This window comes from Rhinolophus sinicus, chromosome 1 (genome assembly GCF_057876585.1).
Source record: "Rhinolophus sinicus isolate RSI-liver-muscle chromosome 1, RSI-T2T, whole genome shotgun sequence".
NCBI lineage: Eukaryota > Metazoa > Chordata > Mammalia > Chiroptera > Rhinolophidae > Rhinolophus > Rhinolophus sinicus.
In genome coordinates this window covers 160303388-160318954 of record NC_142501.1, presented here as the reverse complement: position 1 = coordinate 160318954, position 15567 = coordinate 160303388, and the positions used below count along the sequence as shown (strand labels likewise).

Below are 15567 nucleotides of genomic sequence, written 5' to 3'. Positions count from 1 at the left end.
GCATACTGAGCACTGAAAGCCTCTGGGGATATTGCTGTGTGGCTGCATTTAGTTTCTTTAACATTAACACACTGGGGACTACTGTACTCATACATATGTTGGATGGGTTGCTTCAGTTGAAAAATGAACTCATCTCTTCTTACTTAATGAAAGACGCTTCTCAAAGCCCTTCAAAATTTCGCTGGATTCAGAAGACTCATACTTTGTCATTTGTGAAAGGACTCTAAACAGAGTCAACAGTTGTAGGCTAAAATTTTCTTGGTTTGACTAACATGTGGTTCTAACCCAAAATGACCAAAAGGAGAAATGATGCTTTAAAATGTGAGCTCCACTTTTTCCAAGGAGCCCGATGGTTAGACAGTGGCGGGGGCAGTAAAGGACTCACATTTGTGGGGGCTGCCTGTTTGGCAAGGTGTATTGGGTCTGTTGGCCTCTGTCCTCAGAAACTTCCACCTATAAATTGGAAGCAATAGGTACTCGGTCCTCTCCAGAGAGGAAGAGTTGGCAAGTTCATGTTAGGAAGTTGTTGCTAGGGAGAGGAGAGGTAGGCTGAAGGATGGACCTTTAGTATTTACAATGAGAGCTAAAATGGGACAATTTCATAAGAAGGGACACTGGAACCAAGCTTTACTGTTAGGTAGCCAGCCGGAGAAGGGAGAATGGAATCTGAATGAGATTTTAGATGAGACTTTTCCTTTTTTGGTTTGTTTAATCATAACAATGATTTGAAAAAGCTTTACCAGTGAATTCGTAATGGATTTGGCTACATACAACAGTAATTCGATATAAATTCCCTAATTATTTCCAGAAAGGATTCACTAAGAAAAAATACAAAATGCCATTGAATCCATGGGTTTTGGTTTTTAATGTAAATATGATGTATCTGACTTGTCAGTTTTACAATTGGCTTGATTTTGATAGAGACGTGTTTGATATTCTGGCTTTGAATGGAACTGAGACTATTCACCGAAAGATGATTATGTTAGTGACTACGTACTTGGATCCTACCAATCACACACACACACACCACATACACATGGGGTGAGGTGGTTGGAAGATGTTCCCTTAGCATCCTGCACGAATGCTTGACATAATACTTACACACTGTTACAGCTCACTACTCTTGGTTTGTATCCCTCATTTGTATACCCTCTTTGAGGGTATACAACGGTTTGTCTTATTTATTCTTCATTTTTAATGCTTAACAGAGCATCTGACACATAGTAGGTAGAAATAAATATTTGTAGTCTTGCTATTTCCTGTTTGGTTTTCTATGAAGATGAAAACCAGCGCTGCATATCTTTTTCTACATAAAGACACTCATTGCTCAATCCAGTCCCATTATCTTTCCTTTGATTTTCTATCTTTAGAACCTCTTTCCCAGCATAATTACCTGTTTAATTCCATCTAGGGTAGTGAACATAAGTCACCAAGGCTTGAGGTTTGACAACCTGTAATTTGTGCCTGGCTTCCAATCCTCACAGTCTGGTGGTACCTAAGCAGGTGTGATTTGTGCTTTCCTAATTTTCACAAGTGTTGTTGGATTATGGGAGTTTATTGTAAATGTATGGAAAAGCCCTTGGTAGCTGCAAAACAGATATGGTTATCAGCCTCAATTCATCAGTGTGGAACAGGTTCAGAGGTAAATTGATTTGGCCTTGCTTATGCATTCAATAGCGAATCTGAATCCAAAATCAGTGGTTTCCCCACAGCCCTATGAATTTACTGAACTCTATAGAGAGGACCAATCTCAGACTACCCCACATGACTACAAGGGAAGACCTAGGTGGCACTGATCTTAGAAAGTGTGTCCTTAGGAGGGGTCCTGAAACCAGCCCAGTCTGCAGCGGACCAGGTGCTCACCACTAGCTTGACTTACTTGTTGGGCCTGGAGACAATTTCTTCTCTTTGTATTTCTGTATCAGGAAAACCAATAGTCCCAGAGCTGAGAAGCGGGTTTCCTTTATAATTAGCACAACAGGCCAATGGATGTCACTGTTGCACCATAGAAACAGAATCTCAATTCCAAGAAGACTGAACAGTAGTAGCACTTTCACTATTTGGTTACTTTAACAGAGCAGAGTATACCTGAAACCAAAAGAAAACTATTTTATGTGAGATCATAATTAATATTCCATTTTTAATTTTTAGAGCTAGTAATGAGCACATTCAGGTTAAGTTAAGGCATATCATTCAAGTTAAGGCAAATAGCTTTGAACAGAGTAGGTAGCTACAAATGAAAGTGTGTGTCACTTATTGGGGAAAAGATAACAAAGTGAATCAAACCATGTCCTTTGATTTCAAATACTGTGTTTCTTTCTTCTCTATGACTGCCTTTCACAATTACACAATGTGCAAAATTACACGTATAAAAAAAAATACCCATGCTGATACGTAGAGTGAGACCTCGCACCATATCAATAGCTCAGCATAAACATTTTGGAAAGAACTTCTAATTCTCTACCTAATATAATGATCAAAAGAGTAATATATTTATTAAGCACCCACTATGTACCCAGGAAGTGTGTTAGGCTTTTCACAACTCTTTAAAGTAAATATTATTTCCATTTTTCACATGGGGAAATTGGGGCTCATCAAGAGTAAGTGATGTTTCCAATCACACAGCTGGTAAATGACAACATAGATGCAAGTCCAGGTCCACTGGCCTGCAAAGCCCCTGCATTTTCCAATGTGCTCCAATTCAGTTCATGCATTCTTTGACAGTCCACTGTGTGTCTATTGATGGTGCCATCTTGCCCCAAAGAAACTCTAAAAGTCTTTGGCAATAATATCACCACACAGAATGAAAAAGCCTCTTGCCAGGTGCTATGCAACTAAGTGAGAGGTCAGAAAAGGCCTAGAGGAAGTAACCTCTAAATTGAGATCTGAAGAATGAATAAAATATGGCAAGCAAAGGGAAATAGAGATCAAGAGAGTTTTACCTGGAGGAATCTCCAGTGCCTAGGCATAAAGTGAAGATATATTAGTTGGGTGTCATTTAAATTTATAGAAGTTTTTTTTTTTTTTTTTTTTAAGAAATCATCTGCTTCTTTTAAGTTTGCCTGAGTGTGAACTATAATATTAATAACCTATTGACCAGTAGTAGTTTCTAAGGAGAACCATCATACAAGGCCCTTATGGTAGCCCTGCCTTGGAAACAGTGAGGAGGCTCTGATACCATAAATGTACAAGAAATACCTTCATGGGCTCCCTTGTAGCAGGACCCAAGCAGGTGCGGCAGGAATATGGAACCAGGGATACCCTTGGGCTCTCCTGGTGCACTTGATTTGGCTGAGGCCCTGACCCCAGACCAAGGAATCCCTGATTCTGCAGGGTAAGAACCGGCCATTGCAGAGGGCCCTGATCTATGTGAGTCTCTATATTATAATTTCATGAGCATGAAATTGTGAACGTCTCTCTGTTTTCAGTTCTGGTACAGATCTTCATATGCGTGGATAACAGATGTAAGCCGCTACTGGTGACTGCAGTGCTGTGAATATTCTTCCATCCAGGTCTAGAACTTTCTCTCCCTGGCAGTGAGAAAGGTGATCCTGAGAGATAAATACCAGTGACATTCCCTGACAATTCTTATGGGCTTTCAGAGCTGTCACAGGTCACAGGCTATAATCATTCTTGGAGTTTCTGATGATGAGACCTGTCACGACTGTCAGAAAGGCTTAACAGGCCTTTTTGGGACACTTTCTTAAAATATAAGTAAATTGGGCAACTAATCCTATACTTTGTATCTTAGTTTTGCTAGGAGCTTTGAAGTCTAGATATGGAGACTGAAAGGTTAAGGGAGCAATCCTAGAGAGAAGTAACAGGAATGTCTTTGTGTTTATCTTAATGACACGCAGAAGAGTCAACCTTCAGCCCAGTAACTACCTTCCCCCTTTCCTACCCAACAGCCATTCTTGGTCTTGGTCACATTTAATAGTTTCAGATAGAGACTGGCGGTCCTCTTATTGGCCCAGAACTTAATGGCGATGCTAAAAAAAATCCTATAAATTACTGGATCATTTAACAAGTATTCATTATACCTGTGTCCAAGGCTATGGGTCTGAAGAGGCAAAACAATAGACTGTGGTGCCTCAACACCTCACCTGTAGTTGCAGGAACCTGAGAGGAGACCAACGCTGCCGCCCAGGTGGGTGATATTTGCATGTAATACTTGGTAAGCCACTTCTTCCCCCTCAACTATTTGGAATGTATGAAAATGATATGTAAATACTGGTGTCATTTTCATGAAAATCATTCCTCCATTCAGTAAATACTGAACACCTGCCAAGCATAAAAGCCAATGGTAACCTAGTTCATTCTCTGAGTGAACTTTTTCACAGTTTTAATCCACACTTAGCTGAAGCCATGCAGTAGGATAGGGTGGAAGTTAGAGTCAAGTTGAGCTCAGGTCCTGGCTTCTCTACTCACTAGCTGTGTGACTTTGGGCTAATCACTTTTTTTCCCCCGCTCTGAGCTTCAATTCTCTCATTTGCAAACTGGGGATAAGAAGAAGCTGATATGATAGCGTAATACAATAGTGACCCTCACTATTTCCTATATGCTAGACACTGAGAGTGTCACCGTATAACAAGTGTGACAGGCAGTCACCCTTGAATGCTCCTTTTTCTTCATTTTCCATACCCAAGAATCACCAAGTCATTTTATCTCTAAAATATTTCTTGAATCTCTCCCCTACTTCCATTGCCCTAGTTCAGGCCCTCATTATCTCTTGGCCTCCTAAGTTGGTCTCCCTGCTTTCCCTCTTGTGCCCTTAAATCCACTCTCCACATACCAACCCAAACAATCAGTTTAAACAAAAACATGTCACTCCCTCACTTAAAACCCTCTAATGGCTCGCCACCTCCTAAGAGTACAGCTCTTATAGAATGGCAAAGAAGGTCATCCTGTGTACCTGTCCAGACTTTTAGCATTCCCTGCCAAACACGTAACACACTCCAGGATTGTTTTTACCTCTGAGTCTTGTATTATGCTTCATTATTGCCCACACAACTTTGAATAATGCCTCTGTTCAGTGTTCTCACCTCGTCCATTTACCATTTAAGACTCAGGTCAGACTAGGCAAGTCAGGAAAGCCTTCCTGGATACCACCACCTTCCACTCCCAGCCTGGGTGCGGAGCTCTCCACTTTTAACCATTATCATGTGCTCCCAGCTAATGGGTGCATATATTTCACTGCATTTACCACATTGATTGGTAATATATTTACTGATGAGTTCTTCTCCCTTACTAGACTCTTCTTGAGGTAAAAACCATGTCTTATTCATCCTTATGTCCCCATCCCCTGGCTCAGTTCCTGGCCCGTTGCCAGGGCTCGATACATAAAGTGAGTGAAGGAGTGAAGACAGCAGCGTGATCCCCAGCTCATGCCCTTTGCACGCACCACATCCCATCTCCCGTTTGTCATGTGTTTGGCACAGTGGTTCTCACCAGGGGCAATTTTGCTACCAGGGACATTTCATAATGTCTGGAGAAATTTGTCACAATTGGGGTGGAAGAAGTGTGCTTCTGGCATCCAGTGGGCATCTAGTAGGATGCTGTTAAGCTTCCTACAGTGCCCAGGACAGCCCCCCACAACAAAGAATTATCAACCCAAAATGTTAATAAGAGTCAAGATTGAAAACTCCGGATCTAAAACAGGGTCTGGTACATAGAAAACCTCAATAGGGGGTTCCTAATCCTGGCAGCTTAGTGGCACAAGTGGCAGAAATGGTAATCATGCTTAATATAAATCATATAATTATACAGCATACTGCTTTAAATTTATTGAGCAGTTCTGCACAATATTAACTCATTTCATGGTATCAAACCTAAAGGAGTTAAGTTCTACTTTTATAGTATTACTCTAAATAAAGCAGGAATCCTATTCAAGAACAATGGAGTATAATGCATGGCTCTCTCATCTCCCAACATATATACATGATATATCTGGTCTAGGCCTGTATTTCTGAACAACCAACTAGACTGCCTGGACAATATGGGTAAACCTATATTAGCTCACCAGCTATGATGTTGGTATTGGGGTGTGTGTGTGTGTGTGTGTGTGTGTGTGTGTGTGTGTGTGTATTTAAATGTATTTCTTATCCTGCATGAACTCATAACCTGGAACACCCTCTCCAGGAAGTCCTGGCCTCCCTGGGATCATAAGAGAAATAAAAAGATTAAAACTTTTAAGCTGTCAAGTGAGTTTGTAATTAGCCGTTTGACATAGCACAGCTGAAACATTAGTCTACGACACAGGATACAGGCTGACCCACTTCTCAGGGACCTCAAAGTCCCACCCACTATGCATACTATTCGTACTGGGCAATCTTTTCCATGTATGTATATTCAACCACCTAATATTTGGAGATGGGGTGCATGGTAAAGGAGCCTACCTAGAATGTATCAAAATCAGGACCTATATTCTACATTCCCTATAGTGAGCCCTGCCTATAATTCAGCTGCATGACCCTCTGTCTGAACTCTGAGGAAAATTTACGGTCAGTTTCTCCAGGTTATCTTCAGCTCTTCTTTCAGTTGTCCTCTTATCAGTCCAGATGTCTTTTGCTTTTGAGAAGAACCATCTTTCTTGTCTCAGCAACTCCCCTTTCTCTTTATCTAGCTCAAATGATTAAACCACTAAAACTGACTGCCAACACTGGATACGTTTGCCTCTGCTTAAAACACACTGGCACAGAAGTGGCCATGTACTTTTTGTGGGGTAAATTTAACACTTAATTCATCCTAAAATTTCCAAGCTGAGATGAGGCATCCTTTAAGGCCCTTTAAGGTAGGTTTGAGTCCTAGAATAAGTTAAGAGTGACCCGCTTTATTCCAAAAAAAACTTTTTCAATGATAAAAGAATAGTTTTAGCCACCATTAAAAATCACAGCCAGGTTGAAGTTCAGAGGTTGTGATATTGGACACTGTGAAGCTTCCTTTGGAAATGCCCTGATTTGCTAGATAGATAACCATGTCCAAAAGTGATGGCTTATGATAGGGAATTTCCCGTTGGCTGCATTGGTATTACATATCTTAAGGGAGTTCAAGCAAATTTGCAATGAAGAGACTTCTCCTGGTTGTGCCAAGGGTGTGGTGCTCTTTAGCTTGGGCAATTAGTTTATTTATAATTTAAACAAACAAAAAATGCAGCACTAGCCTGCTGTTAGGTTTTCTGATGGCTTGCCAGCCACCCACCCAGCTATCCTCCAAATGGCAAAGGCATTACCCATTGATGTGCAGGTGTGGTAGGAAGCCTCACCCCTTTTCTAGCCCAGGAGTTCCCTGACTTCTTTTTTAGTGTTGGATGGTGTTATAGAATGTTTGTGCCCCATTCCCCAATTTGTATGTTGAAGCCCTAACACCCAATGTGGCTATATTTGGATATGGGGGTCTCTAAGGAAGTAATTAAGATTAAATGAGATCATAAGGGTGGGACTCAGATCTGAGAGGATTTGTACCATTAAAAGAAGAGATAATGGAAAGCTCATTCTCTCTTTTCTGCACACATTTGCGTGCACCCAGGAAAGGCCATGTGAGGACATAGTGAGAAGGTAGCCACTAAAAGCCGAGAAGAGAGCTCTCACCTGCTGGAGCCTTGACCTTGGACTTTCCATCCTGCAGAATTATGAGAAAATAAATTTCTGTTGCTATGCCACCCAGTCTGTGGTATTCTGTTATGGCAGACTGAGCAGATTAATACACATTGTTATTATCAACTGCACTGAGTGAAAAATCTATCAAAGTTATAACAATTGCCATCATAGCAATCACCAAATGTCACAGATCATGAAAATGCTAAATTTTAGGAATTAAGAAAACAGTCCCATTTACAATTGCATCAAAAAGCATAAAATACCTAGGAATAAATTTAACCAAGGAGGTGAAAGACCTGTACACTGAAAACCATAAGACACTGATGAAAGACATTGAAGAAGACACAAATAAATGGAAAAACATTCTGTGCTCATGGATTGGAAGAATTAATGTTGTTAAAATGTCCATATAAGCCAAAGCAATCTACAAATTCAATGCAATCCCTACAAAATTCTAATGCCATTCTTCATAGAACTAGAACAAACAATTCTAAAATTTGTATGGAACTGCAAAAGATCCTGAATAGCCAAAACAATCTTGAGAAGAAGAATAAAGCTGCAGGCATAACACTTTCTGATTTTAAACTATCTTATAATGTTATACTAATCAAAATGGTATGATATTGGTATAAAAACAGACACATAGATCAATGGAACAGGACAGAGACCAGAAATAAACCCATGCAAATAGGGTCAATTAATTTCTGACAAAGGAACCAAAAATATCCAATGAGGAAAAGATAGTGTCTTCAATAAATGGTGTTGAGAACACTGGGCAGCCACATGCAAAAGAATGAAACTGGATGCCTATCTTACACCATATACAAAAGTCAACTCAAAGTGGATTAAAGACTTGAACATAAGACCTGAAACTATAAAACTCCTAGAAGAAAACATAACGAGTAAGTTTCTTGACATTCATCTTCGCAATGATTTTTTTTTTTATTTGACACCAAAAGTCAAGGAAATAAAAGCAAAAATATACAGGTGGGACTACATCAAACTAAAAAGCTTCATTGCAGCAGAGCAAACCATCAAAAAATTGAAAAGGTAACCTATAGAATGAAAGAAAATATTTGCAAATCACATCTCTGATATGGGGTTAATATCCAAAATATATAAGAAACTCAAACAACTCTATAGCAAAAAACACACACAATAATCCAAATAAAAAATGAGCAAAGGACCTAAATAGACATTTTTCCAAAGAAGATATTCAAATGGCGAAGAACATGAAAAGGTTCTTAACATCACTAATCATCAGGTAAATGCAAATCAAAGCACAGTGAGATATCACCTACATCTGTTAGAATGGCTATAATTAAAAAGACAAGTGAAAACAAACGCTGGTCAGGATGTGGAGAAAAGGGAACCCTCATGCACTGTTAGTGGGATTGTAAATTGGTGTAGCAGCAATAGAAAATAATATGGAGGTTCTTAAAAAAATTAAAAATAGAGTTACCATATGACCCAGCAATTCCACTTCTGGGTATTTATCTGAAGGAAATGAAATCACTATCATGAAAAGCTAACTGCACCCCCATGTTCATTGCAGTGTTATTTACATTAGCTAAAATATGGAAATAACCTAAGGTTCTCTCAATGGATGAATGGATAGAGAAGATGTGGTACACACACACACACACACACACACACACACATACACACACATACACACACACTAAAATACCACTCAGCCATAAAAATGAAGGAAATCCTGCCATTTGCGACAATATAGATGGACACTTAGGGCACTATGCTAAGTGAAATAAGTCAGAGAGAGAAAGACAAATACTGTATGATCTCATTGATATGTGGAATCTAAAACAAACAAACAGACAAAAAGAGCTCATAGACAAACAGAGAACGGATCGGTGGTTGCCAGAGACTGAGAGGAGCACAGGTGTAAAGGTGGTCAAAAGGTATAAACTTCCATTTATAAGACAAATAAGTTCTGGGATCTAATGTACAGCATGGTGACTACAGTTAACAATACTGTATACTATATTTGAAAGTTGCTAAGAGAGTAGATCTTAAAAGATCTCATCACAAGAAAAAAAATTAAGTGTGTGATGATGGATGTTAGCTAAAGTTATTGTGGTGATCATTTCACTATATATATATATATATATATATATATATATATATATATATATATATATATATATTGTCATGCGGGGGACCCTGCTCGCTGCGCCATTTGTAATGCAGGGCGGCCTGCGGGGTCTCTTCTCCCGCTCCCCATACAAGAACGCAGGACATGGTGAGGCCAAAAAGGAACACCCACGGAGCCATAGGTAGGGGAGTCATACCACTTTATTCTCTCTGGCGGCACTATACTCTCACTGGAGGCTGGATACACACTGTCCGCAAACCGCCATCCACACTTGCCAGCCCAGCCGCCATCTCCTTGCTAGCCCCATCCTTCTTCTCTCCTTCCTTCTCTCAAACCGCCATCTTTTTTCTCTCTCCTCCTTCCTCGTAGCCACAGCAGTTATATTGTGGCCAATGGCTCACTGGTTACAGCTGACGGCCAACTAGCCACAGCTGATGGCCATGCAATCACAGTTGGCCATTTACTACCTGAGCCAGCACCTGTCTATGTGAGGCCGAGAGCCTGGAAACTACTCTCTGGGGCTCCGCCCCCACACTCCACCCCTACAGGCTCTCGCCTCACAATCTACGCGACAAGCGTCTTCCGCGAGGGGACCTGTGCGAGGAGCCTGGGGGTGAATGCAATATCCTGGACACAGCCAGGCTCTCTGGGCACAGCCAGGGTTTCTCAGGGCACCACCAGTACTCCTGGGCACGGCCAGACTTCCTGGACTTCTTAGGGTACCACCTGTCTTCCCGGACACAGCCAGGGTTTCTCAGGGCACCACCAGTACTCCTGGGCACTGCCAGACTTCCTGGACTTCTTAGGGTACCACCTGTCTTCCCGGACACAGCCAGGGTTTCTCAGGGCACCACCAGTACTCCTGGGCACAGCCAGACTTCCTGGACTTCTTAGGGTACCACCTGTCTTCCCGGACACAGCCAGGGTTTCTCAGGGCACCACCAGTACTCCTGGGCACAGCCAGACTTCCTGGACTTCTTAGGGTACCACTAGTTTCCCCGGGCACAGCTAGGATTTCTCAGGGCACCACCAGTACTCCTGGGCACTGCCAGACTTCCTGGACTTCTTAGGGTACCACCTGTCTTCCCGGACACAGCCAGGGTTTCTCAGGGCACCACCAGTACTCCTGGGCACAGCCAGACTTCCTGGACTTCTTAGGGTACCACTAGTTTCCCCGGGCACAGCTAGGATTTCTCAGGGCACTGCCACTTTCTCTGGGAACAGCCACACTTCCTGGACACAGCCAGGGCTTTCAGGGCACTGCCACTCTCTGTGGGCACAGCCACACTTCCTGGACACAGCCAGGGCTCTCAGGGCACTGCCACTCTCTCTGGGAACAGCCCGACTTCCTGGGCACAGCCAGGGTACCTTCAGGGCTCTACTACTCTCTCTGGGAACAGCCCGACTTCCTGGGCACAGCCAGGGTACCTTCAGGGCTCTACTACTCTCTCTGGGAACAGCCCGACTTCCTGGGCACAGCCAGGGTACCTTCAGGGCTCTACTACTCTCTCTGGGAACAGCCCGACTTCCTGGGCACAGCCAGGGTATCTTCAGGGCTCAGCCAGACCTCTCAGCGCACTGCCACTCTCTCTGTGCCTCTCAGGGTACCCTGCTGGAACAACAGCGACTCACAATCAAGGTGCTTACATATTCTCAATGGCGGCCAGTCAAGAGACAAAAGCAAATATCCCCCAGTTCCACTAACAACAGTTCCCAAACAAACAGTCAAGCGGTCCATTAAATTAGGGATGGAAGGCAATTCCCCATAGTCCATAGTCATTCGCCAGGACTGTCCTGGGGGTGAGGGACGACCTTGACCTCACCCTCATCTCCCACGGAGGACTTAGCAAGCGTTACCTCCTGGGACTACAAGTCCTGCATCCAGGCTGCCCGAGCAGGAACTTCCCCGGCCCACAGGGCTGCAATAACCTTCGCTTTCTCCGGCCTGTGCTGGTTGGGGAACCGTCCACATCTTTCCACCTCTCCACGGGGCTCCATCTCTCCAGCAGCTGCATGGCTTTTCCTGTGCTGGTGGGAGAACCGTCCATGTCCTCCCACCCCTCCACGGGGGTCCAGCTCTCCGGCAGCTGCTCCTCCTGGTCTTCCTGAGACTGAGTGTTCATACGCACAAACTGCTCCACCGTCCTTCGGGGAGCTTTGGCCGGCACCATATCCTGCCGACTACGCCATGTGTCATGCAGGGGACCCTGCTCGCTGCGCCATTTGTCGTGCGGGGAGGCCTGCGGGGTCTCTTCTCCCGCTCCCCATACAAGAACGCAGGACATGGTGAGGCCAAAAAGGAACACCCACGGAGCCATAGGTAGGGGAGTCATACCACTTTATTCTCTCTGGCGGCACTATACTCTCACTGGAGGCTGGATACACACTGTCCGCAAACCGCCATCCACACTTGCCAGCCCAGCCGCCATCTCCTTGCTAGCCCCATCCTTCTTCTCTCCTTCCTTCTCTCAAACCGCCATCTTTTTTCTCTCTCCTCCTTCCTCGTAGCCACAGCAGTTATATTGTGGCCAATGGCTCACTGGTTACAGCTGACGGCCAACTAGCCACAGCTGATGGCCATGCAATCACAGTTGGCCATTTACTACCTGAGCCAGCACCTGTCTATGTGAGGCCGAGAGCCTGGAAACTACTCTCTGGGGCTCCGCCCCCACATATATATATATATATATACACACACACACATACATATCAAATCGTTATGCATTACACTGAAAACTAATACATTACTATATGTCAATTATATCTCAGTTTTTTTAAATGTTAGATTTTAACCCAGGAATTATTTTATGTCAGATGGGGAATTAATTATAAACCAGTCCTCTATATACACTATCTTATTATTGTTATCCTTTCAATATCTTCCTGGATCATGTGTCTAATTTGGGAGAAAAGCTGGTTTATCTTTTATGACACTATCTCAAATTTATGTAGCCCGTTTCTCCCAAAAACTTCAAAGGATTTTGCTTAAAACTTCTCACTGGTTTTGATTGAAGCCCCAGGACCTATGCAAAAGGCTGATTCCATTGCCTCATTTTTCATTAAAAATCATTTTGCTATCTCTTGGTATTCGATGAGAGAAGCAGCTCTTTGATTTGAGGATTTTTAAAAATTGACTTTGTTCTTTTTTAATCCCAACTGCTCCAGGCATCATTAGCTCCCTTTAATAGAAGTTTCAATTTCCTTTTATCCTTTTGAGCATGGGTTCCAATATCCTCAAAGCAGCACCTTTTAATTGGCCTGGAAAAGGTCACTCTTCTAAGAAGAGGAAACCATATCACACATTTTACAAAGTCCATGTGGGTCTTTGAGATCAGAAGGGGATGGTTGCAGGGGGTGGATTCATCCCACAGCAAATGTTTAGGTGGCATGTGATTACATTTTCAACCTAATTACTGTATATTGTAATTACATGTACTCACTCTTAACCAACCCATTCTCTGCTATAATTAGTTAGCCTTTATTTAAAATTCATTTGTCTTTAAGATTTTGTTCTCCTTTTTTCATTTAGCCAATGGCTGAGGGGCAGCGTTATTTTTGACAGTGGTTTCCTTATATGTAAAAATTTTCAGTGACACTCTCCTATACAGACTCCCCAGTCATATGTTTTTTAGGAAATGATACAAGGGCATCTAATGTCTTCTCCCACCTTCACATACCACCCTCCTACCACCACAGGTTGCCTTGCATATTCTACCAGGTATTTCTCCAGAGAAGTCTAAGGTGTAATTAAATCTTACATGTACATAGACACTGTTTTTAATCAAAGAAATCTTTTTGAGGGAAACCTACTGTATTACAATATTACTTTACTTTCTTCTAGTGTTACAAAAACTAATCTGGATCTGAAGTGGGCACCTAAATCCTGCAGTGGAGGAGGGAAGTAGTAAACCTTTCAAGGCAAGCAGCAAGAATTCACAGAAACCTGACTCCATCAGGCTTCAGTAAAGAGGAGGGTGGGATGGCTGCTAAAAAAGGGGAGGCTGCTACACAACCGAACCAAACCAACCCTAGTCTTTATGGGGTTAGCCACTGACCTCAAAGAATCACTGGTAAAAAGAAATACTCTACAGTATTTCATCTTTTATTTTAAAGACACTTTTAAGAAGCCCCAATATTTGGTACCTCAGGAATAATTACTCAGACACTTATGAAAAGTTAAACACTGTTATTTCTACACAATTCCTGTCTTATAGATAGACCATGGATAAATATTATTATTAAAAATGGCACATCAGAAAGATGCTACAATATACCACGTGAAAAATCAAGGTCCACAGTTTTCTTTTTCCTATATTATTGCTTGAAGAAAAATAAATTGATGAGTTGATTTCATACAAACTTTCCAGAATCAAGTCCCTTGGTTTCCCCTTCTTTTGAAGAATTGGGTGAAATCCTAAGTTTAGCACACCTAATAGAAGTAGACCATCAAGAGCAAGGTAAGCGATTGTCCTCAGCTAGTTTTCCCTGAAGTGCTGTGTTTGTGTTAGATGTCAGCTGTCTAAGAAGGACGTGGATAATTTAGAACACAATCAAGAAAGAGGGACCGACCTTAACAGCCCAGGACTCTAGATTATGACATGGGAATAACAGGTGAAGTAATTAAAGACCAATCTGGAAAGGAGAAGATGTGGCAGGGCAATGCTAACTATCCTCAAAAGGTTAGAAGGCAGTAAAGTGGAAAAACCATTCAATGTTTTCTGTTGGGTCCAAGAAAGATGAAAGGATTGAAGATGTGAGACAGCAGATGATAGGGTTAATATGAAGAAGAACAGTACTGTAATTTGAAAATTTCTGAAAGTGAAATAGTCTGCTTTTGTACTAGGGAGTTCATTTTCCTTGATGGGGTTCAGGTGAAGGCTGGTTGACCACTTTAGGGGAGTGTTGTAACACACGACATAAGAACCAAACTGCCTAGACATTCATTCAGATCCCTTCTAACCCTGAAGTTCTATGAAACTGCCTACCTTGGGGAGAAATAATTTGAAGCAACAAAATTAGGTACAACCAGATAATATAAATATTAATGGTTTGAAGGATCTAGGACTGTGGGGTTCATCTTACATGTCTTTGCTTAGGTTTTCTTAGCACAAAGTTAAGGAAAGAGTTCCTTTATTTCATTAGAAGAGGCTGTGTATTACACCAGTCTAGTTCACTTAGACAAAAAAACAAAACAAAACAAAAACCAAAGTCCTTTAAAGGATGTTCCACCAAGAGTGTTTATCTACACTCATCTACTTAAAGAGGCTCTTGAAATTTTGTGTGGTTGTACTGGGTGGATATATACAGCCGTCTACAGCGTCATGTCACCCAGCTGGAATATAGAGAATTCTACTTCACCCAAGGAACCTTTGGTGACTCCCCTTTCATGGCCTCCATCAGCAGTAGAGCTACTAAATGAGGTATGAGTTATAGGAGGCATCCCCTGGAGAATGTTAAGAGGCAGGGGGTCAAATTTCAGGCTAACTAGTGACCTGTGAGGAGGGGGAGGAGAGAGAGAGACAGCAGAGGGGAAGGTGCTTCTTCAGATAACTCCCTCTTTTTGGCTGCTAGCATTCCTGACGTGTGCCATAAAGAGAAGTAGGAGAGCTCATCTTAATAGACTTTTACTCTACGGTGGATCTCAACATGATGCTATGGAAACCACCATTATCCAGTTTAGGTAAAAGACTTGTACAAGACGTAGAGACAGTATGGTGCTAAATATACGGCTTTGGAGTCAAAGAACCGGAGTTCAATTTCTGACTTTCTAATTTCTACCTGTATGAACTTGTGCAAGTAAGTTACTTAACCTCTTTAGGCCTGTTTCCTCAACTATAAAATGGGGCTAAGAATAGT

General features: G+C 42.2%; 1 protein-coding gene and 1 long non-coding RNA gene across 10 annotated transcripts in view; one reads left to right on the top strand and one right to left on the bottom strand.

Annotated features, from left to right (window-relative positions):
- Positions 1 to 15567, bottom strand: part of SHROOM3 (shroom family member 3) — a 290161-nt gene that overhangs the window by 96751 nt on the left and 177843 nt on the right. Inside the window, exon 2 of one of the 9 annotated variants that reach the window (XM_074324435.2) lies at positions 1880 to 2088. The exons of the other annotated variants lie outside the window; for them this stretch is intronic. The gene's annotated coding sequence lies outside the window, so the exon portion shown is untranslated. The remainder of the gene's footprint in view (positions 1 to 1879; positions 2089 to 15567) is intronic. 9 annotated transcript variants of the gene reach the window in all.
- Positions 1 to 15567, top strand: part of LOC109440252 (uncharacterized) — a 37081-nt gene that overhangs the window by 19029 nt on the left and 2485 nt on the right. The gene's annotated exons all lie outside the window — the stretch shown is intronic.